This window comes from Equus asinus, chromosome 13, assembly GCF_041296235.1.
Source record: "Equus asinus isolate D_3611 breed Donkey chromosome 13, EquAss-T2T_v2, whole genome shotgun sequence".
Lineage (NCBI taxonomy): Eukaryota > Metazoa > Chordata > Mammalia > Perissodactyla > Equidae > Equus > Equus asinus.
This window is the reverse complement of record NC_091802.1, coordinates 53,322,560-53,346,741: the sequence shown is the minus strand read 5'-3', so window position 1 is coordinate 53,346,741 and position 24,182 is coordinate 53,322,560. Positions and strand designations below refer to the sequence as shown.

The window sequence follows — 24,182 nt, the reverse complement described above, 5'->3', positions numbered from 1 at the left end:
AAGTACTAACAGTCGTCATGGTTAATCCAGGGCAGGCTGTGTTCTCACGGGTTTTACTTAAATAAACTCCTTCTCACCTCTCACAACCCTAACAGGTCGGTCATGTTATACCCAACCTATAGATGAGGAAACTGAGGGACAGCCATTCACCCAAGGCCACACGGTTAATTAGTGGGGGAGGCAGGATTCGAAGTGAGAGCCCAGTCCAGCACTGTGTTCTTCTTCTATTCTGAGGGACAGTGAATTGTCCCATTCTCCTGGTGCGCCATGCATCAGCTCCGGCTGCCTGCTCTTTCTGTACAGGGTCTGAGGCAGGGCACAGAGCTCCTGCAGCACACATCAGGTAGGTGACTCAAAGCCTGCAGGTCCAGGAGACGGAGGAACATATGGATTGCACCTGTTGACCTTCAGGAGCACAGAGACTGACCTTCGGATTAAAGGGGATCTCAGGGCTTTCTGGAATGCTGCCGACTGAAGTCTGGCCCTAATAAAGCAGGATGTGGGGCAAGGGGCCACTCCCTGCCTGCAAAGGCTGGATTTGCCCGCGGCTGTCTATACCCCGCCATCCACAGCAGTTGCAGTTCTGGCTGTAAGTCTCGCTCATACATACGTCTAGGCACAGCCAGTGTAGCTGGAAGCTTAGAACACAGGCAAGTAGATTGGAGGCAGCAGAGCCTCTCTTTCTCCTGTGGCGCCTGGGAGAGGGAGTGCTGTGTCGTGCAAAGCAGGCATTGCAACTGACAGATTATGTCACAAATTTGCCACTATTGTTCTAGCGTAGTGGTGAAGAGCATGGGTCCAGAAGGCCTGGGTTCCAGCCCTGCTTCCACTACTTCCTCCTTTTGTAACCACAGGCTGGTGACCTTCACTTCTCCAGACTTCAGTGTCCACATGCGTAAAATGGGGGTAGTAAGAGAGTCCTTGCCATGTTGTGGCGTGAAGTGAGAGAATACACACAGTGACGTGACTAGCACAGCGCCTGGGATGTGTTAAGCATACCATAAATGTCTGAGTTTTTTTTGTTTTTTCTTATCAGCTCTGGATGTGATCTTGGGTGAGTTACTAAGCCTCACTTTCCTCATCTGTAAGATGGTGATGCTAATACCTGTGCTCCGGGGAGGCTGTGAGTTAAACAAGATAACACAAATAAGAAGGCTAGATCGTAATAGATGCCGTATCTATTAGTTCACTTCCTCCCTTATCTCATTCCACATGGATCAATTATAAGGAAGGCGGCCAGTGGCGTTAACTCCTCCATCCACTGGAGTACTACGTCCTGACAGTTACTCCACAGTGATTTTCTGATTTGACCCCTCTCTTCCCTTCTCCCAGCCACTCCACTGGTCTTAGCTTTAGTAACACAAGCTGGGATACCCTCAAGGGACCCAACCTTTCGACTTCCAGTCCTTCTTTCCCAAAGTAATTCTGTTTGTTTCTTCCCTAAGCCTCTTTCTTAAACCTAGCATTTGTCATGTCACTTTCTGATTAAAAGCAACCACCACCTATCGTGCCTCTTGTTGACCCAGCAGCCACGTGTCATTGGACACTCAGTCTTATGCCCACCACTTCCCACTCATATTTGAATCCTTTCAGCCAAGCTCACCTGCTTTGCATCCTACCCTAAGACTGGAATATTTCTGCACCCTGCCTCTGTGCTCCCCCCACCCTCTTCCCATGTCATCATCTATGTGCCTCACCTTCTCAAAACCCCACAGCCACAGGGGCCTCATGGTGCCGTCTGCTCCTTCACCTGGGGCATCATCTCACCTTCAGGACTTCACCTGCCATGTTGCCTTTGCCTCCCCAGCTGGTGCCTTGAGAGCAGTTGGGGGTGAGAGTGGGGCTTGTTTTCTGTTCCTTGGGTATTTCTTTCACCCCATCCCTTTTCACTGCTCATTCTAGAATCCCGAACAGACTAGGTGCTCAGACAATGGTGTGGATGAGTGGGTGGGAGGATGGGCCTGGAAAGGAGAGTCAGTGGTGTGAATTGTTCTTGCACTGCTGTCCGGGTTTGGGTGACTGGCAGGCTGTGTGTTGGGGCGGGAGGTGTTAATGAGTGACTCCAGGGGGATTTCCAGCAAATTGTGGGCACAGCCTTTCTGAGAACAGCACCCTCTGCCTTAGCCAACCCTCTCCCTTCCCCGCCCAGGTGATCCCAACCTGAGTGCCAGTTCATTCCATAGATGCCCAGCCCCTACCCTCTTCGGAATGGCGGCGACTCCTTCATTCATTCATTCATTCATTCATCCATCCATCTAACAGATAGCTATTGGGTGTCTACTATGTACCAGGACTATGCTGGGCAGAGAACATGATCCTGCTCTCATGGAGCTTGCCTTCCAATGCGGGGAGGGTGGGAGGGTAGATGATAGACAGCAAAATAGGAAATAAGTAAATTATCTAGTACATAGGAAGGTGATAGTGTTGTGGGAAGAAACAGAAATACAGACAGGAAAGGCTCCATGCTGGGTGGGGAGTCGGGGGCAGGGTGCAGCATTAAATAGGGCGGACCTCTCATTGAGAGGTGACATTTGAGCTCAGGCTTGAAGGAGGTGAGCGAGCCCCGGGAACATGGACGGTTGGGAGCAGCGTGTTCGGCAGGGAGCAGCAACCTCCAGGCCAAGGCAGGCGTGTCCCTGGCGTGTCTGAGGACAAGAGCGCTGGTGGGGTTGGAACAAGGGAGGGACTGAGCACCCGGGATGAGCCCCAACCAGGGAGGGCCGTGGGGGTGTCTTGCTTTCCTTCCAAGGGAACTGGGAGCCACGGCAGGATTTTGAGCGAAGTGTGCTGTGATCCCACTGATGGGGGGGCATATGGAAACCAAGAGAAACGGGCAGCTGAGGGGCGAGGGTGCAAACAAAAGGGGCACTGGAGGTGCCTGCTCCTGTCCTGTCCACTCACGTACACGTGACAACAGAATGACGTTTTTGGGGTGAGGAGCTGGCACTCCGTGATGCCACTTCTCAGGGGTGATTCTCTGCAGCTGCGACTGCCTAATTTAGGATAGCCTCTTGCACCGGGGTCATGGCTTGATATGAGAGTCAGTGTCCTCTCCTTCCTGCCTGCAAAGCCACCAGGGGTCACACTGGCAGGCTCCAGGCCCAGCAGCAAAGACTAGAAGTGAAAGAGGAAAAATAAAGGGAAGAGGGAGAAAATTATAGGAGGAGAGAGGCCAGAGACCCCCATTTTCCTGTTCCGATTGTGTTAGGGCAGGGAGGGGTGCAGGCTGCTCTCAAGGGACACCTGACAGTGGCGTTATCACATCACGGAGTACCTAATGCCGCTCAAGGCCATCCCTCAGGGTCTTCCTGCAGCCCTTCGGGGGCTCTTCTTGTTGCCTCACACCCTTCTTGCCTTCCTCCCATCTTCCTCGCCCTCCAAGAACCTGGGACTCGACAGTTTGAGGAATGCATGAGACGGTTGCAGGAATGTCATCATTCCTCATTTGTCTTTCCTGTCCTGTGGTCACGTGACCATCCAGGTGGGGCAGAGCTCAACTCCAAAGCAGTGTCTTTCTTAGAAGGCTTCTGTGAGGACCTGGTCTTGAGGATTGTTAGCAGATGTCCTGGGATTGCACTGAAAAGCGAGCCCATAGAGGAACACCTAGTGTCCATCTTTAGGGGACTTCTCTGTCACACACCCTTATTTCAGAAGAGCTATCTGAGGGCTGTGGCCCGGATCCCCTTCTACCTGATGACGCCTTAGAAATGTGTACATGCTCTCTTGGAAACGCTTGGAGAAACGAAAAGTCGATGGTTAGAGTGGGGTCTTTACCTGCCCCTCTCTCCGAAGCTTGAGTGTATTTCCGAATGATTCCACCAGCTCTGCTGGGGACACTTTCCTACCCAGCCGTGCCCTCTTCTACTTCCAGAGCAATGGCCCAGGGAGGTGGAGCGAGGTGGTGGCCCCATGGCTGGGTCCACGTAGCAGGAGTCACAAACAGTAATATTACAATATGGCCGACTTGCACTGATTAAGCATCCTTCCTTCCAAGGACTGTCATGTCACTGCCTTTTAGGCCCGAAGCCTCCTGTGTGAGATCATCAGGAGGAAGAACTATTTTTACAGATGAAAACTCTGTCGCCCAGGGAGGACTCGCTCTTTCCTCAGGTTCATCCATCATGTGTGTGCGGTGGGTAGGGAGAGGTGCTGCGGCTAAAACGATGATTTCTGCCATAACCATAATTGAGAGTGAAAAGCTGGGGCTCTGGGAGAAAGAAGCGAGTCCCAGTTCTGAGCGGCAGTGGGGATGACCTCACCCGGGGGACGAGAGCCATCCAGAGGACTCACAGACGGAACTTCCCCTCGGGGTCCAAATGTGAGTCACCGTGGCTCGAGTCTGTGCAGCGGGCTCTGTCCCCAGGCCTCCCGCTTCACCCTGGGACATCGTGGTCACTGGTCAGGCCTGATGACTCACTTGGTCTCTTGAGCCAGCCACTGGGGGTGGAGACTCTCTCTCTGGCATCTGTACCCTGGGTGCTATCGACCGCTCGGCTGGCGCATTCTCAGATGCTATGTGCGAGACGTGTGTAACAGGGAAAGCCCCTCACAGTCTGCAAGGGTCAAGCCAAAGCCACTGCCGCAGCAAGTGGATTTCAAAATTCAGTTTGGAAAGTCCGGGGGGCTCCATGGAGCTCACACAGCTGCTGCTGGAGCTTTCCGAGCCCTGGGGGGGGGCGGGATTTGCATCGGATGATACCTGAGAGGTGGAATAAACAAAGCTCACCAAGAGGCAGCTCCCCGCCCCATCTAGACAAGCGGAGTTCACCCAAAAGGCCAACGGCTGGCTGGGTGTCAGATTTCCCGCCACACCCAGGGCTCAGCTCCTGCTGTCACTTCTCCTCCTTGGTTTCATCTTCTAAGGATAGAAATAGTGTCATCTTTTCTCAACCTGTCAGCCTCACACCTGCCGGGAGCCCCTGGTGGTGAGACACCAGCGCTGCCCAACCTGATGTCATCTGTGTTTACCGTCTGTTTTAGAAACCAGGTAGCGAGAGGGACTTTCTGAGGATTGAAAAAAAAGTAAATCCCCAAACTATTTCAGTGAGGTTTTCTTTTTCTCCTGTCTTTTATTTTCATATTTTCTTTTGCTCTAACTTTGTCTTTCTATTTAAAAAATTTTTTTTTTTTTTTTTTTTTTGGAGAGAGCATGCAGGAGTGGGGAAGGAAGGATTCCCCAAAGAGGTATATGAGATTCTTTTCCGGGTGATATTTATCTGATCTCTGTGTGGGCCGTTCGTCCTGAGAGACGTGCTCCAGAGCCGCCGTAGGCGCCCAATGCCAGGGTCTGGGCCTCGGCGGCCAGGCCTGCTCCCCACCTGCCACAGGAAACAGAGGAGCTGCTAACAGTCATAGGACTCAGTTTACCTACCATCAGCCTCCATCCTTCCTAAGCGTGATGAGGCTGACTTATTGCCTTACGGTTTTGTCCTTTGGCTCATCAGTTCTGGAACTTTCCACTTCCAGTCTTGTTTCCGAACAGGGGGTTGGGAAGGTGTGAGAACACTGTTTAGGATAAAGGTCAAAGGTGACACAGACGGACCCCAGCTTCAGGCCTAGGTGCCCCCCTGTCAGGTCCTCTCTCCCTCCACATTTCTCCATACTCCTCTTGGGACAGGAGTCACTGTCCCAGTTGAGGGAGTGGGGGGATAAGGGGGAGGGGCGGAGGCTGGGTCCCAGGGATGCTGTTTGGCCTAGACCGTGAGGGTCACCTCCACAGGGCCCGGCTGACCTGGAAAACAGGTGGTCGAAGGTATGGCCGTGAATGTTACTTCGCCGAGGTATGACAGCTTGTGTGAAAGGGTCGGCCTCTGGGTGACTCAGTCTGCTAGCAAACTATAAAAGGGAAGTGACTCACTTTCAACCCTGAGCAAGAACTCCTAAGGCCAGGCCGCCAGCACCTGTCTGGGACGTGGTTAGTTATTAACGCTGCCAGTAAGAGTGTCATGGGAACCGGACGCTGGCCTAGATTGCTGGAGGCAGCTTGACTTTTCACGGCTTGCACAACGTCCACTCACCTTCTTCTGGCTCCTCTCCGGCCTGACCCCAAATGCAGAAGAGCCCGTGGAACTCTTAGCTGTACAGTGTCTCCCAACATGCCCCTCAAGGATGAGGCAAATCCCACGAGGGCTGAGGAGGGGGACAAAGGAATGGTTTGGTGAGGGGAAACCACAGCTGAAAGATCATCCTGCATCTGGGCATTCCAGGAGTGGGCTGTGGATGAGGCTGGCCCTCCCTGCCCTGCCCCACATGCCCCACCCTGCAGGTGTCGCCCCCAGAGTTCTGGTTCCTGGGCTCAGTCAGATCTGTAGTGAATGCATTTGGGTGGTATGGGCTCTGTTGGTCTTGGAGCCCCACCAAAAAGGAGCTCTGCCGCCTCCCATGGAGGCCCCTGACCTGAGGAGCATTAACTCCTGCCCTACTGACCTGTGGCCCCAGAAGAGGGTGGTGTCCTTCTCTGCTCTGCTCTGAAGTCACCCACCCGTTCCTGAGGCTGCTTGAGCCAACTTTGCGAAATAGGGGCCAGCTCTGAGGACCCCCACAGGGCAGGCTGGGAGGGCTGTCGCCGGTGAATTGAGCCAGGCATTCAAGTCAGCTCTGCTGTCTCCTCTTTCTTTCTCCATACCTGGAAAAGTACACAATGGGCAGCTTCTCCTCTGGGATCTCAAAAAGCATGCTTTGCCACTCTTGCGGGAGGCCCAGCCTGGGCACAAGCCGTGCCCGCCCCCACCCAGTCCACGTACTTCCACTTCCAACCGTCAAGCAGGAGGAGGAAGGTTGACTGAACAGGAAGAGGTGGCAGTTTTAGGGAGTCAGGCTCCCCAGTGTCTAAAAACGAGGCCCAGCGCCCAGAGGGAAGAGCCATTGCCTGATACCTGTTGCCAGTTATGTAAAGCCCTAAGGTACTCGTGGGCAGTACTGAGGGCGTGGGGACACCATTTGCCTCCTGGTCTATGGAAGAAGCACTGGGCTAGCAACTGGGACATGTACTCCCTGGGTGGCCCTGAGCAAGTCATCCAACCGCTCCAGCAGAGTTTCCCCATCTGTAAAGTGGGAATAACACCAACACCTGACCTGCTTACCTGACAGGGTTTATGTGGGGCCAGCTGAGATCACTGAGCATGTGACAAGGCTTTGGGAGTGGTAAGGGCCACCCAGATCGGGATTGAGGTACCGGGGTGCTTACAGTGATTAGCACAAAGCAGGGTCTGAGGTCTGTGCCCCCCCCCCCCCCCCGGGAGGATGGCTTTACAGGCACCCACCTGTGGCTTAAGAGCTTCTTGGGCCTCCCACAGCTGATAAATCACCGCCTGGTGGGGGTACTTTGTCTAGGTTCCAGCATGAACAGACAGTCTGCCCTTGGCTGCTGTAGGGAAAGGCTCTTCTGCCTTCTCGCCCTTTCTCAGTGGGCTGAGCAGGAGCAAAAATAGATCCCAGGACCTTATTGCTTAGGTTTTCCCAAGGGACCTTCAACTGCCCATTTAGAAACTGGTGGCGTGAGTCCCTTTCCCAATCCACGTAATCACTGGGGTACTGATCTATGTATCTCCTGCCATGTGATTTGTCACCTTCTGGCCATCAAGGAAGAGGCACATAGGAGTGTCAGGTTTTATCCCCAAGTGCAGTATACCAAGGAGGTACTTGACAAGTAGTTGTTGAATATGCAAATTGTCTAATTCTTAGTTTATTTTGCTTTGTAGTCTTCCATGCATTCATTGAAAGGAGGAACGTTGAGATTTAAGGGGGCATCCCTGACAGGGCAATAAACATCTGTTTAGTAGCTTTTCCTTGCCCAGCACTGTGCTAAGTGGATTGGGTACAATCCTTGCTCTCATAAAATCAAACTCTTCTGGACCACCTGATTCCATCTGCCATCCAGACCCAGGATCTCCCTTAAGTCTTTCCAGATAGGTGTTTTCTGCTTGAACCCTTGGCTGATGGAGAATTTGATCTCTCCAGAGGCTACCCACTCTAACCTTGGCAACTCCAATTGTTGGGAAGTTCATTCATTTAGGGAGACTCCGTCTTCCTCTGGATACTACCAAAAGGAGTTGACTTCTGGGACCTGGAAGAACCAAAGAAGACCTTGTGGAGTTGATGAGACTTGAAGAAGAAATGGGCGAAGTAGAGAGAGAGAAGAGCTGCAGGCTGTCTGTTGCGTTGGAGACGTGGCTTGAATAGTGTCCCCACAGAAGTCATGTCTACCTAGAACCTCCGGATGTGACCTTATTTAGAAATCAGGTCTTTGCAGATGTAATTAGTTAAGAATCTAATGACAGGTCCTGAGAAGAGAAGGGGAAACAGAGATACAGGGAAGAAGGTGATATGAAGATGGAGGCAGAGACCGGGCTGATATGTCTACAAGCCAAGGAATGCCAAGGATTGCTGAGAACCACCAGAATCTAAAAGAGAGGCATGGAACAGATTTTCTCTCAGGGCCTTCAGAAGGACCCAGCTCTGCAGACACCTTGACTTTGGACTTCTGGCCTCCTGAACTAAGAGAAAATAAATGTCTGTTGTACTAAGCCACCAGTTTGTGGGAATTTGTTATGGCAGCCTTGACAAACTCATACAACATCCAACTGTGAGGAACAGCATAAGAGTATGGAGGCAGAAATAAACACACTTTGTGGAGGGGCTGGAGGAAATAGACTTGAGGTGAGGGGCCAAGAGGACTGGGCTCCATGTAAGGAAATTGTTCATTTGTTAGGGAGGAGGGTCTGCAGACCAGAAGGCCCCAAGGGTGGAGGGCTGTGATGCCAGGCTGAGGTGTGTGTGGAGGAGAGCCCTTTTGCCAATGACAGTCTTCAGAACCAGAAAGGTACCAGCCCTGGGTTCTCTGACTCTGTTTGACCTCTCTCCACTAAATTGTCCCCAGTTCCTGCTTCTCTGTTCATAGAAAGGGATCAAACCATCCTTAACCCTCACACCACCCTGCATATAAATGTGTGACTTATGACAAAAATAATTATGAGATGCTTACTATTAGAAAAATTTATAAAAGCCAAGGAAAATATTTAGGATCTGTACCCAGTTATACGTGAATCCTTCATTATTAAATAAGATTTCAGTATTTCTATGATTATTTAGTATTTCATTGTAGGACTATGACAGGGCTACTTTTGAACAGTTCTTTGATGTTTCCAATGTTTTTTTCTTTTGCTGTGAAATGAGGCTTTGATGACAATCCTGGTAGCAACAACTTTATTTGCATCTGTACTATTTTCCTGGGGCTGCTGTGACAAATTACCAACCGCTTGGTCATTTAGAACAACAAAACTTATTGTCTTACAGTTTGGGAGGCCATAAGTCTGAAATGAGTCTTATGGGACTAAAACCAAATTGTCAGCAGGGCTGGTTCCTTCTGGAGGCTTGACGGGAGAATGGCTTCTGGAGAACTGTTGGCATCCCTCATCTTGTAGCTGCATCGCTCCAGCCTCTACCTTCGTGGTCACATCACATCCTCCTCTCTGTAATCAAATCTCCCTCTGCCTCCCTCTTATAAGGACACTTGTAATTGCATTTAGGGCCCATCTGGATAATCCAGGATAATCTCCCCATTTTAAAATCCTTAACTTAATCCCGTCTGCCAAGTCCCTTTTGCATATAAGGTAACATTTACAGGTTCCAGGGACTAGGACGTGACTATCTTTTTTTGCTTGAGGGTGTCATTATTGAGCCTATCACCATATTCATGACTAGTTTCTCACAATAAGTTCTTGTGAGTGGAAATAAAGGTTTGAAAGGGCAGTACTAACATTGTGTGAAATGTTTGGAGAAAGTACTCAGGGTTAAGTAGACTGAACCGGCGTCTTTTTGCTCCTGTGCCTTTAAAAGCCCTTCTTAGCGCTCCTCCAAGTCAGATGGATAGGGGGCTGTAGACTGAAATCCCCATTACAGGAATCATTTAAAGTTAGCCTCTAGGAAGCTTGAGGCTAATGAGATAATTCCCATTAGGAGAGGAAGGAAGTGAAGGTGGCCTGACATCCTTTCTGCCTCTAATTTATATGATTCACTGAAACCTCCCCCTCTTGCCCCTGGGGCCCCCCTCCTTCGGCTGCCCCTTTGAATTCTGGTTCCACTGTCCACCCTCCTTCTGCCAGCCAGCGCTCTAGTTTCCAGCAAGTCCCAGCATGCTGAGGAACCTGGGAAGGTTGCCTTCCGCCCAGACGAGGCATTCGGGCCCTTTTCTTGGCAGCCGCACCAGAGAATCTGTTCTTCGCCTCCTCTTTCTCTTTTCCCAGAGCCTCACCCAGCTCTGTGCCACCCCCACCCCTGCCCGACCGAAATGGGGACTGGTGTCTATGGGACCAAAGAAAAGAGAAAAAGCCTTCCACAGAACATAGGCAGCCTCCTGGGGACCTAGGGGCCAAGGCTGCCAAGATTTTGTTTGCTCCCCGCCTCCCCGGACTTTGAGAGGAAAGGGAGAGAGAGAGAGAAAAAAGGGAGAGAGGGAGAGCGGACAAGAGAGATCCTGCGCTTCCTGTTTTCTCTGCTGCCTACACTTCTGGTCAGAGCTTTCTCAGCAAACATGAAAATCCAGTTTGGGTCTTTAATTGGAAAAGTGTGAAGTAACCCAAGGTTCAGGGTTTTTGAAGTTCAGATCAAACCTTGGAAACACAGTGGGGGCTGCAGAGAGAGAAGAGTACAGAGAGGGGGACCCGATCCCAGGGCCTGCATGTTGCTGTCAGAGGTGCCCATCTCGTTTCTTAGACACCCGCTCACTCTTCTGGGACCTGCTGGGGACAATTCTAGCCACCCTCCACCCCCTGCCCAGGAAGGGCTCCTGGCACCCAGAGGGAGGTGTGGCTCTTTCTTGCCCCTGGTTTACTTCTTTTCCTCCTCTCATCCTCCCCGAGGGAGGCCATATGGTGGAGTGTTCCAAGGCAGGGCCAAGGGCCAGAGCCGCGCTGGCCCCGGGGACAGTCCAGCAGCCCTGATGTGCAGTGTGGGTGGCCTGTCCTGTGAACTTGCTGCCTGACCTCCCGGGGCCTCTGAGAGCCCAGCTGCAACCTTGGGTAACAGCCTGGCCCCCTTGCAACCAGGGGGTGCTAAGGCCCAGCTCCCCTCGTCACCTTGGCACCCGTGCCACCAGAGCCCCCCCAGGCATCCTTTCCCTTGGAGTTGACCTAACCTGGTTCTTCAGGCTGTGGTGTCTCTACTGAGAGTGAGACAGAGAAGACAGGCGAACCAGGGGTTCGAGGAAGAGAGGACACGAGTTAGAAGAAAGAGGAGGAAGGAAGGATGTAAGAATCGAAGGCAGAGGACATCTGGGCATTTCAGTGTTAAATAACAGCAAAGCTGCAACTGCAGTTCGCCTCGGCTGTGTTGGAATCAAGAGCGCAGCCCTGTTCCGTCGGAGGCTGAGCTGCCTCCTTCACGGTGGGGCTCCTTCAGGACTGGGCGTTATCTCACCCGCTCCTGACTCCCGGCTCCATCGCCTCCTCCCTGCACATGGAATGCTCAGACATTTTAGGGGCGGTTGAGGGGATGTGGAAGGAGTTGAGGATGCTAGGAACAGCTTTACTGAGGAAAGAAGAAAAGCAAGGAAGAATGGAAGATGGTCTGGAGTTTTTGTACACCTCTTTTGTATGGTCTGTAGCAGGAAAATGATCAAGGCGGTGACTTCCTGTCCTTCCTTCCTTGGACATGGGCTGCCTGTATGTTTTCGCAGAGAGTGTGCTGTAGGGAAGTGCGTTAGTAATGACAAATACTACTTATTGAGTCTTTAGTATTTAGCTCGGTCCTCACAATGACCCTACGAAGGAGTAGGTTGTTATTCCTGTGTTACAGATGGGTTAAAGAGAATCGGGGTCACCTGCCCACATTCCGGGATTTGATCCTTGGTCTGACTCCATATCCCAAGCTGAGGTGTCCCCAGTGAGGGGTGATCCCTGAAGTGTTTCCCTTTGGAAGGAATGAGTGTCCATGCCTCACGTCCCTCCCATACTTGTGAGATATCTAGCCTGTGTTGCTAATGATTCATTCATTCATTCATTCATTCATGTGCCTCTTCAAGGCCAGGCACTAAGCTAGACACTCTGAATGCAAAGAAGAAAGACTTGGCTGCTGCAGCCAGCCTCCAGCGACTGGTGACAGACCCACATGGACTGAGGAACATTCTGGAGACCTTGAAGCCTGCCAGCACCCACAGTCATCGAGTGCACGTGCTCTGTCTCTCTCATGTCGATGAGCAGTCCTGGGTGTTCCAGATCCAGACAACTCAGAAGTGCCACTGTGTCCTCACTGCAGGCCCATCGCTGGCCTTCAAACATCTTCGTAGAGAGTAGAGCCCAACAAGGGACGTCAGGGACTGGATGAGGGGGACCTGTCAGTATGTCCCTCCTGAGGGGAGTATTGTAAATGCCTTCCTCTCTTGTCCCCTCCCTGGCATGGTTCACAGGAGAGAGGAGCTCCTGCATGGTCTCCCAGTAGGGCTCGCTCTGTCCCCTGATGCCCATTGTTGCAGCAGGGCCCAGACCCTCTCTGGCCCAGTCCCCCATCTGCTATTGTTAAATGGGCCATCTGAAGAAAGAGAGGAGAAGGGCCTTGGGATTGGCCGCTGGGTGGCCCCTGAGGGACATATTGCATGATAAGGAGAGCATGGAGGGCATCCGGGACTGGGGTCCCTATTATCTTTAAAGTCTATCTTGAGGAACAGTCCCCCGTGGATAAACAGGGATCCAGGTCGGCTGGTTCGGAAGGGGCTTTGATCCACCTAGAAGTTAATGCTTTTCAATGGAGAACCACAAAGCAGCCCCACCCAGGGCAGCGGAGATAACAGGCTGGTGCAATCGCAAACCACCGGCCTCTTGATAATGCCGGGTTTTATTGAGGTCTGGTTTTTGCCCAATGGGAACACATCCAGCGAACATCAAAGGGAGCAGGCGTCACCTTGTGCAAAGAATCCTGGGCCCTCAGGTGTGTGTGTGTTGGGAAGGGTGCGTGTGTGGCTGTGTGTGCACAAGGCTGCCCGTTGGCAATTACCTTTCTATAGATCAGAGGCCACCAGCCCTAGAGGGGCCTTGACAAGTCATGAACTCCATTCCCTTGTTCTGGCTGGTCCAGCTCCTACGATGTCGCTGCAGATGGCGATTTAACATCTTAGGTGTCAGGGTTGCTCTGTGTCATTTTGTCCTTGACTGTGTCACAAAGGCAGTTGATATAGGAAGTTTAAGGGAGAGATGAGGTGGTGCTCAGAGAAGACAAAGCCTGAAAGCTTATCATTTGAGTGTCTCAGACGGGGTCCTTTGTGGTCTTTTGGAGTTTTTTGCGTTACGTGAAACAAATTTAAGGGATGTGCTTGTATCTCTCACCTATAAGAGTGGAAGGGGGGGGGGGCGTGAGGATGGATGGAAGATAGAGGGGAAATGTCAGGTCACATCCTTGCAGGGGGAGAGTTGATGGATGAACTGTTTGAGTGTGGTCCTGGGGGAAGGGGCGCCCTCCCCGTCTACCCCCAAGAGGTGCCTCTTGGCTTCCTCGTATTTCATCTGGTCAGTCAGGTTGCTGGACATCATGTATTGGTCTCTGGGGACAGAAGCAGAGAAACACCATCATACAAATGGAACATCTGGAAGCTTTTTAAGGTTTATTTTTTACACATTTGCAGGAGTCAGGACATTTGCACATGAGGTTTCCAGGCTGGAGGGAACCCAGGAGTTTTAGTGGAGTGGGAGATGTTTGGCTCTGTGGGGAAGGGCTGTAATGTAGGGAAGGGCAGGTGGGAGCATTGCAATGACAAGTGCCAGCAGCAAAGACCTGTACTCTTTGGACTAACTTGTTAGACAGGAACCTGTTAAAAGTCTCCAGGAAGAGAAAAGAGACCTGGTGGGTTCCTGCCTCTTTGGTACTCCTGGTACGGAGTGACCGGGTTTCTTCTACCTTGTTGCAGTCAGCTGCATTAGGTGGACTGAAAGAACAAAAGGGAGAACCCTGGGAAGGGAAAGGAGCATGCTGGGAGTAGGCTCCATCCGGCTGAGCCTCAGCCTCCTAGAGACCCACTGCAAGCTGGCTTCTGTATGGGTTACAGACTCATGCCTGGTCCTCACTTTCCCGTCTGGGCCAGCCAGGTGGGTCTGAAATAGGAAGGCGACAGGGAGGCTGGTTCATCCTGGTGCCGCGGTGACTTGGTGTCACTAAGATCGTCTGAGCCCCGTAAGCTTCTCTCTCATCACTCCTCCTCTATTTTCCTCCCCTCTTGTCCTCCACCTCCTCCCTCTCTTCTCTCCTCCTCACCTCCTCTCCTTCTTCCTCTTCTCCATCTCCCCCCTGCCTCCCACAGTGACATCCTGGACTTAATGATTTGGGCCAAGGGAAACAAGGAGAAGCTTGGCTCAGCCTTGCCGCAGGGCAGGCTGGGAATGAAATAGTGAGGGACAGTCCCGGTCCCAGCAGGAGAGAGCGTTTACACTTGACTTCTTCCTCCTTTCAAGGAGTCGTAGCACCAACGTGTTCAGCTCTCCCTCTTTCTGCGTGGCTGGATTGTCATTTAATTCTTGCCTTCCTTTTTGCTCCAACCCAGTTATGGACCCCCGGCCCCGCTTATTTTCAGGGCTCCATTAAAATATATGGGAAATCTCTCCTTGCTCAGAGCGCATCCTTGTGGGAGGATTCTGGTTTCAATGCCTGGGGAGTTGACCAATTGGAAGGAGAATTTACGCTCCCCCTTTCTACATAGGCCCCACTGCGGCATCACTGTCTGCATTGAGGCAGCTCTTTTTGTTGAGTGAGCTAATGTTTATAGCACCTCGTGGGAGCTGGCTCATTGTGTGCTGTGTTTATTAGGGGAGGAAACTGAGGCTTTGTGTGGTTATTCATGGGAGACACTGAAAGGTGTCCACCCTGTTCTGATGGGAAATGAGGTGATGACACAGCCACCAGGAATTCCACCCCATCTGGCAGCTAGGATGTGCGTTCCCATATCTACCCCAGTCATGCTGATTATAGTTCCTGCTTGGGAGCATCTTCCCGTAGGCGGGATTCAGATGCGTTACCACCTTCCCCGGCTTGGTGCAGCCTTTCCTCTGGGCCTGCTGCCCCTTTGCAGTGTGCAGTGGTTGTCAGCATCTGCCGAACTTTGGGCTCACCTGCAGAGCTTTAACTGCCGCCTCGTCCCGCCCGCATACGTTCTGATTTCACCAGGCTGGGATGAGGCCTAGGCATTGGAATTTTTAAAAGCTTTCCAGGTGATTCTAATGTATAGCCAAGGCCAAGAATGAACCACTAGTCAGAGAGTGTTTCTCAAGTGGGGGCAATTTTGGTGCCCCCACAGCCCCCAACATATGCCCATGTCTGAGCGATTTTGATGGTCACACTGAGAAGGAGGTGATACTGGCATCTAGTAGGTAGAGGCCAGGGATGCTGCTAAACATCTTACAGTGCACAGGACAGGCCCCCTCAACAAGGAATTATCCAGCTCTAATGTCACGAGTGCCAGAGTTGCGACACCTTGCTCTAGAAGAGTGGTTCTCACACTTGAGTGTGCACCAGAATCACCCGGAGGACTTGTGAAAACAGAGATTGCTGGACTCCACTCCAGGGTTTTCATTTCACTAAGTCTGGGGTGGGGCCTGAGAATTTTCATTTTGAACAAGTTCCCAGGTGCTGCAGAAGCTGTCACTCCAGGGCTACACTTTGAGACCCATGACTCTAGACTGACTCTGACTCCTGTTTCTCTAGATCTGTGATACCTTGTTTCCACTATGGTTGCTAGAAAACTCTAAAATAACAATGGCTTAATAACTAAGACAGAAGAGCAGTGTCTCTCACATAACAGAGAAAGGCCATCTGAGGCTAGTGTGGCAGTTCTGGAGTTATCAGGGACCCAGGCTGCCATCTTCCTGTTAGATCATCTTAGTGCATGACTCCCATTTTCAATGTCCCTCATAGTCCAAGATGGCTGCTGGAGCACCAGCCATCATGTCCTCATTGAAAGCAGAAGGTAGTAAAAGCAGACAGGTAAAAATTGGGCTCCTTCCAACGCCTTTTGAACAGCCTCCTCAGAAGTCCCACAACATTTTTGCTTATATCTTTTTGCCCAGATCTTAGTCACGTGGCCATAACTAGCTGCAAGGGAGGCTGAGAAACATAGTCTTTTTACTCTGGGCCACAGGGTGCCAGCCAAAAGTCAGAGTTATGTTACTAAGTAGAAAGGGGAGAATAAATATTGGGTAGACAGCTGACAGCTTCTGCCCACATGTGCATGCCTGACCCTTCCTAAAAGTTACCATTTATTTGGCATCTACCATGTGCTTTCCGTGCAGTATCTCATTGAATCCTAAAAGCTTTGCAAGACAGATGTTAGTGTTATCTCTGTTTTACAGACGATGAGACTGAGGCTGTCAGAGATGAAGCAAGCAGCCCAAGCTGTAGTCACAGATGATGTGAATTGAGAGCCTCCTTCAAGGCCTGGTCTTCTCCCCTCAATCACTTTACCTCGTCCTTCTGGGCCTGTAGGGTGCCTGTTAGGCCTTTCTAAGCCGAATTCTGGACCCCGCCCCTTCTGAGCAGCTCCATTCCAGTCACTGGAATCCCCTCTGTGCCATCCTCAGGTCTGTGGGGGAAACGGATATGCCCTGATCGACAAGATGAGTTTCTTTTGCTGTTTAAAAGTCCCACAAACTAGTGGCTTAAAACAACACAAGTTTATTCTCCTACATTCTGGAGGCCGGTTTCACTGGGCTAAAGTTAAGCTTTCCACAGGGCTGGTTCCTTCTGGAAGCTCTAGGAAAGAATCCATTTTCTGGCCCTTTCCAGCTTCTGGAGGCCACCTGCTTGCTTTGCCTCATGATTCCTTCCTTGAATCGCTCCTGCCTCTTGCTTCCGTGATCACATGTCCTGCTCCCTCTTCTGTGAGATCTCTCTCTGCCTTCCTCTTCTAAGGATGTTCATGATAACGTTTGGGGCATGCCCGGATAATCCAGGATAACCTCTGCATCTCAAGATCATTAACTTCCTCACGTCTGCACAGTCCCTTTGGCTACAGAAGGTGACATTCACAGGTTGCAGGATTAGGGTGTGAGTTTCTTGGGGGCTAATATTCAGCCGGCCACAGAGGCTCTCTTGCTAATGCTCTTCCTTTCCTCATCCCCAGTTTTTCTTCCGTGGGCTGTTCCACACCTATATAGAGGATACATACATTTCACTTTTGTCCTGGGAGCTTTCAAAGAGGCCAGAGGTAGGGTCTGAAGGCAGGGCAGTGTATCAGAAGGCTTGTCTGTCTAATCAACTCCCAGTGGCCATAGCAACAGGCATGAAAACATTCAAGTGGGAAAGGTTGGGGGACAGGATTCATGCCCTAGAGGTGGTAGAGCGACCTAACCTAGGAATAATGCACGGGGGAGAGGTGTACACAGCAGAGTTGGTGGTCCCACCCACAGGCAGCTTCACGAAGTCCGTGGGCTGTGGGTTTCCAGGTATTCTTTCAAATCCCTGGGTGCCGGCTAGTCCGCTGCCCCCATTGCCTTTCTCTAGGCTAATAGAGGGGTGTCGTTGGCCAAATGCAAATGCTACACCTAGAGGAGTTTGATGGGGGGAGGGAGGGAGTGTCAGGCCCTGCGGAGGCTGCTTGTGTCCTGACCTCATTTTCCTTCCCTGTGTTGATTCCCTCATCTCCCCTCAACCCCCGTTGGCTGGGTGTGCAGTGCTGGGGATGAGTCTGGGATGTTGTATGTTTTGCTTTTTATTTTATTTTGCAAGTGCCTCCCAACATTCCCCTCTGTGTTTAGTGTCCCACTGCCAAGTGCATGCGGTTGCTGGGCAACAAGAAGGAAGTCCCTGTGTGATTCACCCGGCTGCTGCCAATTAATTTGCTAGCTGCGTGCATCTCCCGGAGGAGGGAGCAGGCTTCTGGCCCTCTCTGAGACGGCCTAGAGGGCTGCTACCCCGGAGGGGAGAGGAAACCAGAGAAAGGGTAGCAGAACTTTGGGGTCGTTTGGGGTATTTTCGGGTCCAAAAGAAAGAGAGTGTCCTGAGGGCCCAGACAGGACCTGGGTGAAGACTTAGGGTTTCCCTCTTGTCCACCAATCACGGAGCCACCTGGAGCCCCAGAGCACCTCTGGGTCGGCACGTCAGCTGGCTGGCTTTTTCTGGGGAGGCTGCTCTGACATGCAGACTCTCTCTCCTGCCAAAGTTCTCCTGCAGAGGGACGTCTTTAGCCATCTTCTCCCTTCTCAGTCCCCTAGGGCCCTCACTGTGATGTCCTCCCATCGCTGACAGTCAGTACCCTTCTCTCTGGGTTTCGCCGCACACATCCCTGCCAGGGGTTTAGCCAAAGCCGGTAGGAAGGAGCGCTCCCTTGCACCAGGCTGAGCTGTGCCCCTCACTGATCTCAGAGCGACAGAAGGGGGCCTGCTGGCTCCAAATGCCTCTGGAATCCTTAGTGCATTTCCCTCCGATCCTGCTGTCCTTCTGGCCTGGGGCTTGCTCAGTGTTCCTCTCTACCGTGAGGGCGGAGCTTGCCTGTCTGGTTTATGTCTGTATCCACGGCATCTAATCCGGTAAAGTACTTGTGAGAACACGGATTTGCAGTTGTCCAAGTTACTCCTTGTGGGTTGATAGTGACTTCTGGAATCAGAGACCCAGCGAGCAGCCTCATCAGGAGGCCCAGATTTTCTATGTCTGTGACTAGGCCCTTTGCTTGCATGGCTGGGCCTCTTCAATTTCAAAATGGGGAAGTCCCATGAGGGCATTTAGTGGCGCTAAATATATTTGTCCCTCAGAAATGAGGGATTGTGTGGGAGTGGTGCAAAGTGAGGAAAATATGGTGAGGCCAAGTCCATCCTCATTGACTTGCAATCAGCATTAGGGAAAGAGAAATGTGTTTTAAGAGTGTCTTCCCACTTCCTCTGAAGGTCCCATCTCCTCTGGCTAATTTCCTAATTAATTGTTAAGGGACTTGTGAAAGCAGGAGAGAAGTTCCGGCTAAAGTGAACATTAGCATTAGGGACCGGACCCTTGTCGTCCTGTACTGAGAACATTGGCACCCCTCTCTGCCTCAATTTTCCCATCTGTTAAGTGGAGGATCTGACTGCTCTGTGCTCCCTGCCCCATATCTCACAGCCATAACAGTGACGTGCTGAAAAACAGAATTTTCCACTTTCTCTGGGCTGGCTGTATTCAGTGGTATTTCAAAAAAAAAGAAGTCAGCTTGGGTGTAGTGTACGATTTGTCTGGAGAGTTCCTGGTGATGATTCAGTGTACAGGGAGTTCCTTGAGACATATAAATAGGCCTTTTTTTTTCTTTCTTAAATAAAATACTGCTTTTAGAAGCAGTTTATGTTCTGTTCAGTAGGTAGAACATTATGGACTAAAGACAGTAAAGTGGGCTCCTTGTTGAAAGAGCAGAAACCAGAATCTAACTCTTATGCTGTTTTTGGTCCACAGGCCTAGAAAAGAGGATTGGCACGGGCTGTTCTCCCTCACACACACCTCCCACCGGGAAGCTTGGTGGAGCCAGGTGTGCACCAGGAGCCCCTGAAGGACCTGGCTAAGATAGGACCATCTCTTCAGAGGCAAGAACTCTGGATCTGATTGAGAATTCTTATTTTGGAGACTAAGGAAACTTCTGGATTTGAGAAGACATTTGAGGAGAAAGCAAAGACCCTCACAGACTGAGGAATGGTCTGTGTGTTGACCAGCAGGAGCTGGAGGTGACCTATAGCTGGAGAAGACGCCGTGATCCCAGACCTTGTCCTTTCTCCTGGAAACCATTTCCTCTGCTGCTGCCTGCTCTTAGATTCCCCGCTCCATCCCCGGAACCAAAGGGCTTTCTGCCACACCCTTTCTTGCCCCCTGCCTCCCACGTCTGCTGTGCCTTTGGACTCAGCAATTCTTGTTTGCTCCATTATCTTCTAGCCGGATACAGAGTGAATAGTTAACTACGCTTAGGTCAAATGGGATCTTAATTTTTGTTCCTGCTCCTTCTCAAGAGGCACGTTTGTGTGTTGCCATGCAAGCAGTCTTGGTACGGGATCCCTTCTCATTTATTTGGGATCTGGCCCCACAGGTTCCGGAGTGATGCAAATCGGTGAAGTTCTTCAGGCTCTCGGATGCTAGGGATATTGGCAGAGGCTCTGGCAGGGGAGCTGGATCGTGAAGGCTGATGTTCTCCAGTTCAGCTTTCTTTGTTCAGATCTCACACAGGTGACATCTGGAGGAGCGGAAAACGGACGCCGTTCTTCATTCCAGCCGCCTTCCCTTGGCACAGATGCACAGTCAGCTGTGAAGGCCCTCTTCCCTCAGGTGGCCATTGGGGTCCATGCCAGAACATGGTGCTTTGTTACAGCCTGCCCAGCTACCAGAGTTGGTGGTGTTTATTGAGGACCCCCGCCCTCCAGTGCATGCTGATGACACACACACTTGACAACAAAATACGAGTCCTGTTTGTTCCTTTCACTCTGTGGCCATTATATGTGTGGCTGAAAACACTTCCTAAATATTGATCATAGTTCAACATTGTCCAAGACGCAGAGCCAAAGATGTTTCTACTTTCTATTTCCAAAGTGAATGACTTGCCTTTGTAAAAAAGAATTAAAGCTAGACCTGTCTGTCTTCCCTGTGTTGTAGATGATGTCTTTGTATGACTAGTTAGTGACTTCAGTGTCTTCTCAGTGGAGTGGTGGGATCCTTCTTGGCATCTCAGATTTACCTCAGAATGAGAGAGGGGAACCTCTGGAGGAGGTCTCCTGCTATGGAAATGTGAGGCTCCCTTGTGGGCTATCACCTTCCTCCCTGACCTGCAGACAGACTCATTGTATTAGCTAGATTCCTTTGGGCTTCACGGAAGAGAGACCCACTTGTATCGTCTCCATAAATACTGGCTTATTCCAGGTTGCCGTGGAAGTAAGGTAGACAGGAGACCATCCTGGCGGCTACCCAACGAGGCCTTTCCAAGAAGCCCGAGTCATTCGAGATACCCAGTCACCAAAGGTGGTTTCCAGGGATAGCAGACCTGTAACATCATGGTCGTCTTCATCTCCTACTTAGCAGCAGAATCCACTGTTTCTGATTCTAGAATTCTGCTCTGGTAATGAGCAGAGGGTGACCAACTGCCCCAGTTTGCCCAGGGCTGAGGGGTTTCCTGGAACACAGAACCTTCAGTGCTAAACCTGGGACAATTCTGGGCAAACTGGAACAGGTCACCCTACTGGGTGACTCAATGACCCTTCTTCTGCTTCTGCTTGACCTGCTGTAACCTGCCAATGCTTTAGATTGCTTTGGTCAGTCGCCATTCAGAGCTCTCGTGCCTGGCCACTTCACTGGCCACTGGGCAGCCTATCGATGGAAGCCATTAGATTGGGTACCAATCTTGACCAAATCAGTTGTTTCCAGGGTGGTAGGGTTGTATGAAATTGAATAAAAACCTAGGTATAAAGAGCCATCGGAGACCACTTCCTTCAGAGGAAAACTGTGGACGGTAGGCATGCCAGGCATTGAAGGTATCAGGGGTTCCTCTCCAATACGATCCTACTTAGAAAGGTGAAGTTAACTTTTATTTTTAAGAACAAAACAGTTCATTAAGAAACAAAAGCTAACACAACCACTGGGAACAGTAGAATTGACTATGACAGTATGTGTGTGTGTGTATATCATACACGCATGTACTATGTAGAATAATGAACCAAGAAGAAAATTCTGCATCTTTGCTAGACAGAGACTAAGAGCTAAAATCTTTGGGATGGTGTTGTCCGGAGAGCAAAGGAGTTGGCTAGAGGACTTCCTGAAGTTCCTTTGAACTCTAGGATCCTTTAAAATATCAAAAGCTGTAAATTGGGCCTAAGTGTGTACTTTCTTCTAAAGTCTCCTAGATAACCTTTGAGTTCATCTCAGATAGTCTTGAATGGGACCTCCCAGCTCACTCGTACCTTTCCAGACACTGACTTTATCTGGGATAAAGGAGCGGAACTTGGTGGTGGTAGTGGGGGGTGGAGGAGGGGAAGGTGGTGCCAGCCCAATTTTTGGTGTTCATGACAAGTAAGAACAACCTGAAGGCAAATTACAGGTTCTTTTCAGGTTAGTCAAAGCCAGGCTTTCAGGATTGCATGCCTTCCTGAAGTTGTTGCTTCTTGTCAGGGGATCAGGCCTCCATCTTTCCTGCTGAAAGACAAGTGTGAGCATCTGTGGGGCTGGAACATGAGTTTCCAGCTAATCCCGCTGATCTTGCGTGGTGTGGCCACAGGGAGGTCATTGCATGCCGAGGTGGAGATGAGCGTGCAGACATCTGGAAACTACCCTCTCATTACTCATGTGTAAAGATTGAGACCCCTCCCCGCCATGCACCTGGGTCTTTGCCCCTGTTCTGACTCTCACTGCCTTCACTGTCATGGAAGGAAGGCTAGCCCAGCTCCTTGGGTGCCATTTTTCTTTTTAAAAACATGAACTCATTTCAGATGTTTCCTTCGCTTATGTTCCACTTATGGTCTTTGGTTCCAGAAATCCTGCTATTATGCCAAAGGCAACAATCTCCTTTTTCTCTCTCTCTCCTTATCTTCTCATCCACATGGAATCCTGGCATCCCGGAGCTTGAAGTGATCTAAAGCATAATTCTTATCTAGATCTCCTCTGACTAATGCAGGAATCCCCTTTCCCACATCCAACAGGGGATGGTCAGCCCTGGGGGAGGCAGCCTTCTTGGCAGAGTGGGAGAGGACTGTGAGAGAAGGTTGAATGGTATTCAACCTGGTGGGAAGCTGTAGAATTTTAAAGAGCAATTCATGGGCTGCCAAGTGACCACGAATGTCAATTTCTTAATGAGATTTTGAGCCGAATGCGTTTTGCCCTCTCCGTGACGTGCGCACGTCTCTTATTTCTGGATCCAGGTAGTATATCTTATGCTGATAGAAAGCACAGAATGGGGAGATGAGGAGACCTGCGTTTTTGTCTCAAAAAGCCGCTGATCTTGGTTCCTTCCCTGTAAAATGAGGGAGTCGGGCCGCATGATCCCTGAAGCCTCTTCTAGCTCTGACATCAATAATGCTGTCATATTTGATAGAGTTCAGGACTTAAAGATTTGCTACTTCTGTTCCATAGGAGAATAGTGTATTCGACATTGCCCAAGGTACAATGTAAGGGTATTTCATCCACATGCTGAACATATGCATCTTGCTTCAATTCATCATGAACAGAACCTCAAATTAGTGCCCCCCCACCAAGATTTTGTTCAAGCTTCACTGTGAGATTTTCCCGTGGCACTGAAACGTGACCCACAGGGAAGTTTTATCCTCTTGCAGTGATCCTGGAAAGCTGTGTGTTGATGGAGAAATAGGGGGTTCTAATGGTGAAGTAAGTCCCTCTGCTCAGGAGGGTATGGTTTAAAAGGCATAGGGTGACCTTGGGAATGCCTACTGACCTTGGATGGGACTCCTTCATGCCAGGCTGGTGGGAAGCAGGGCTGGCTCCCCTCCCTCCACTTTAGGGAGAGAGCAGATGGAGCAAGACCATCTCTGCCCAGGCCTGAAAAGAGCCCTGAGCAGAGGCGCATCTAGAGACCTGGACTCCAGTCCTGCCTTCCTTTCAGTCGCTCCAAGATTGTGTCACTCAAGCCCGTTCTCTGGGTCTCAGTTTTCTCATCAGTAAAGTGGGAGAGGGAAACGGACGTGGTTGGTCATGATGATCCTCCTAGGTCCCCACATGTGTCAAGTTCCGAGCCTTGCCTGACCAGCTGACGTCTGCTGTTCTTAGACAAGTGGCTTTCTTCCTTTGCCTTCAGCTGCACAAGCCCCCGCAAGGCCGGCCGGGGAAGTCCATTACCAAAGAATACTTCAAAGCTGTTTGCACTTGTTGTCAGTTGCACTGAACATGAGTTTGTTGAGGGAGAAAGCAAATAGACATACAGACTGATGACAGGAGGGGGCAGGGGACTGCTATTTGCCCTGGTGACGAGGACGGGGAAAAAAAAAATGTGCCTCCAGTTCTGACCAATAAATAAAAACTAGGAGCTCTGCGTGGCTAAAACCATAGGGGATTTATTAGTTTGCTCAGTGAAAGGCAAATATTAAGTCTTAAGTTGACCAGTCCTGGGACCTGCCTTTTGGCTTTTGTATGCCGTCCGGCGCCGATCACCATGTACTCTGGGTTATCGGGTTCTGTCAAAGGGTTTTTTTTTTTTGAATTGTTTTCCGTCTCCTTCTCCTTTTCTTCCTTCTTTACCCGCCCCCACCCCCCCCCCCCCCGACACACAC

General features: G+C 50.8%; 2 long non-coding RNA genes across 2 annotated transcripts in view; one reads left to right on the top strand and one right to left on the bottom strand.

Annotated features, from left to right (window-relative positions):
• LOC123276215 (uncharacterized) overlaps positions 1 to 20,557 on the top strand; it is a 143,292-nt gene extending 122,735 nt beyond the window's left edge. The window contains exon 3 of the long non-coding RNA XR_006512519.2: positions 19,387 to 20,557. This is a non-coding gene — a long non-coding RNA (uncharacterized lncRNA). The remainder of the gene's footprint in view (positions 1 to 19,386) is intronic.
• Positions 6 to 8,964, bottom strand: LOC123276216 (uncharacterized). The gene is made up of 3 exons (XR_006512521.2): positions 5,732 to 8,964; positions 5,422 to 5,505; positions 6 to 5,318 (listed from the first exon to the last, which is right to left on the bottom strand). It is a non-coding gene; the product is annotated as an uncharacterized lncRNA (long non-coding RNA).
• Positions 20,558 to 24,182: the final 3,625 nt, after the last annotated feature.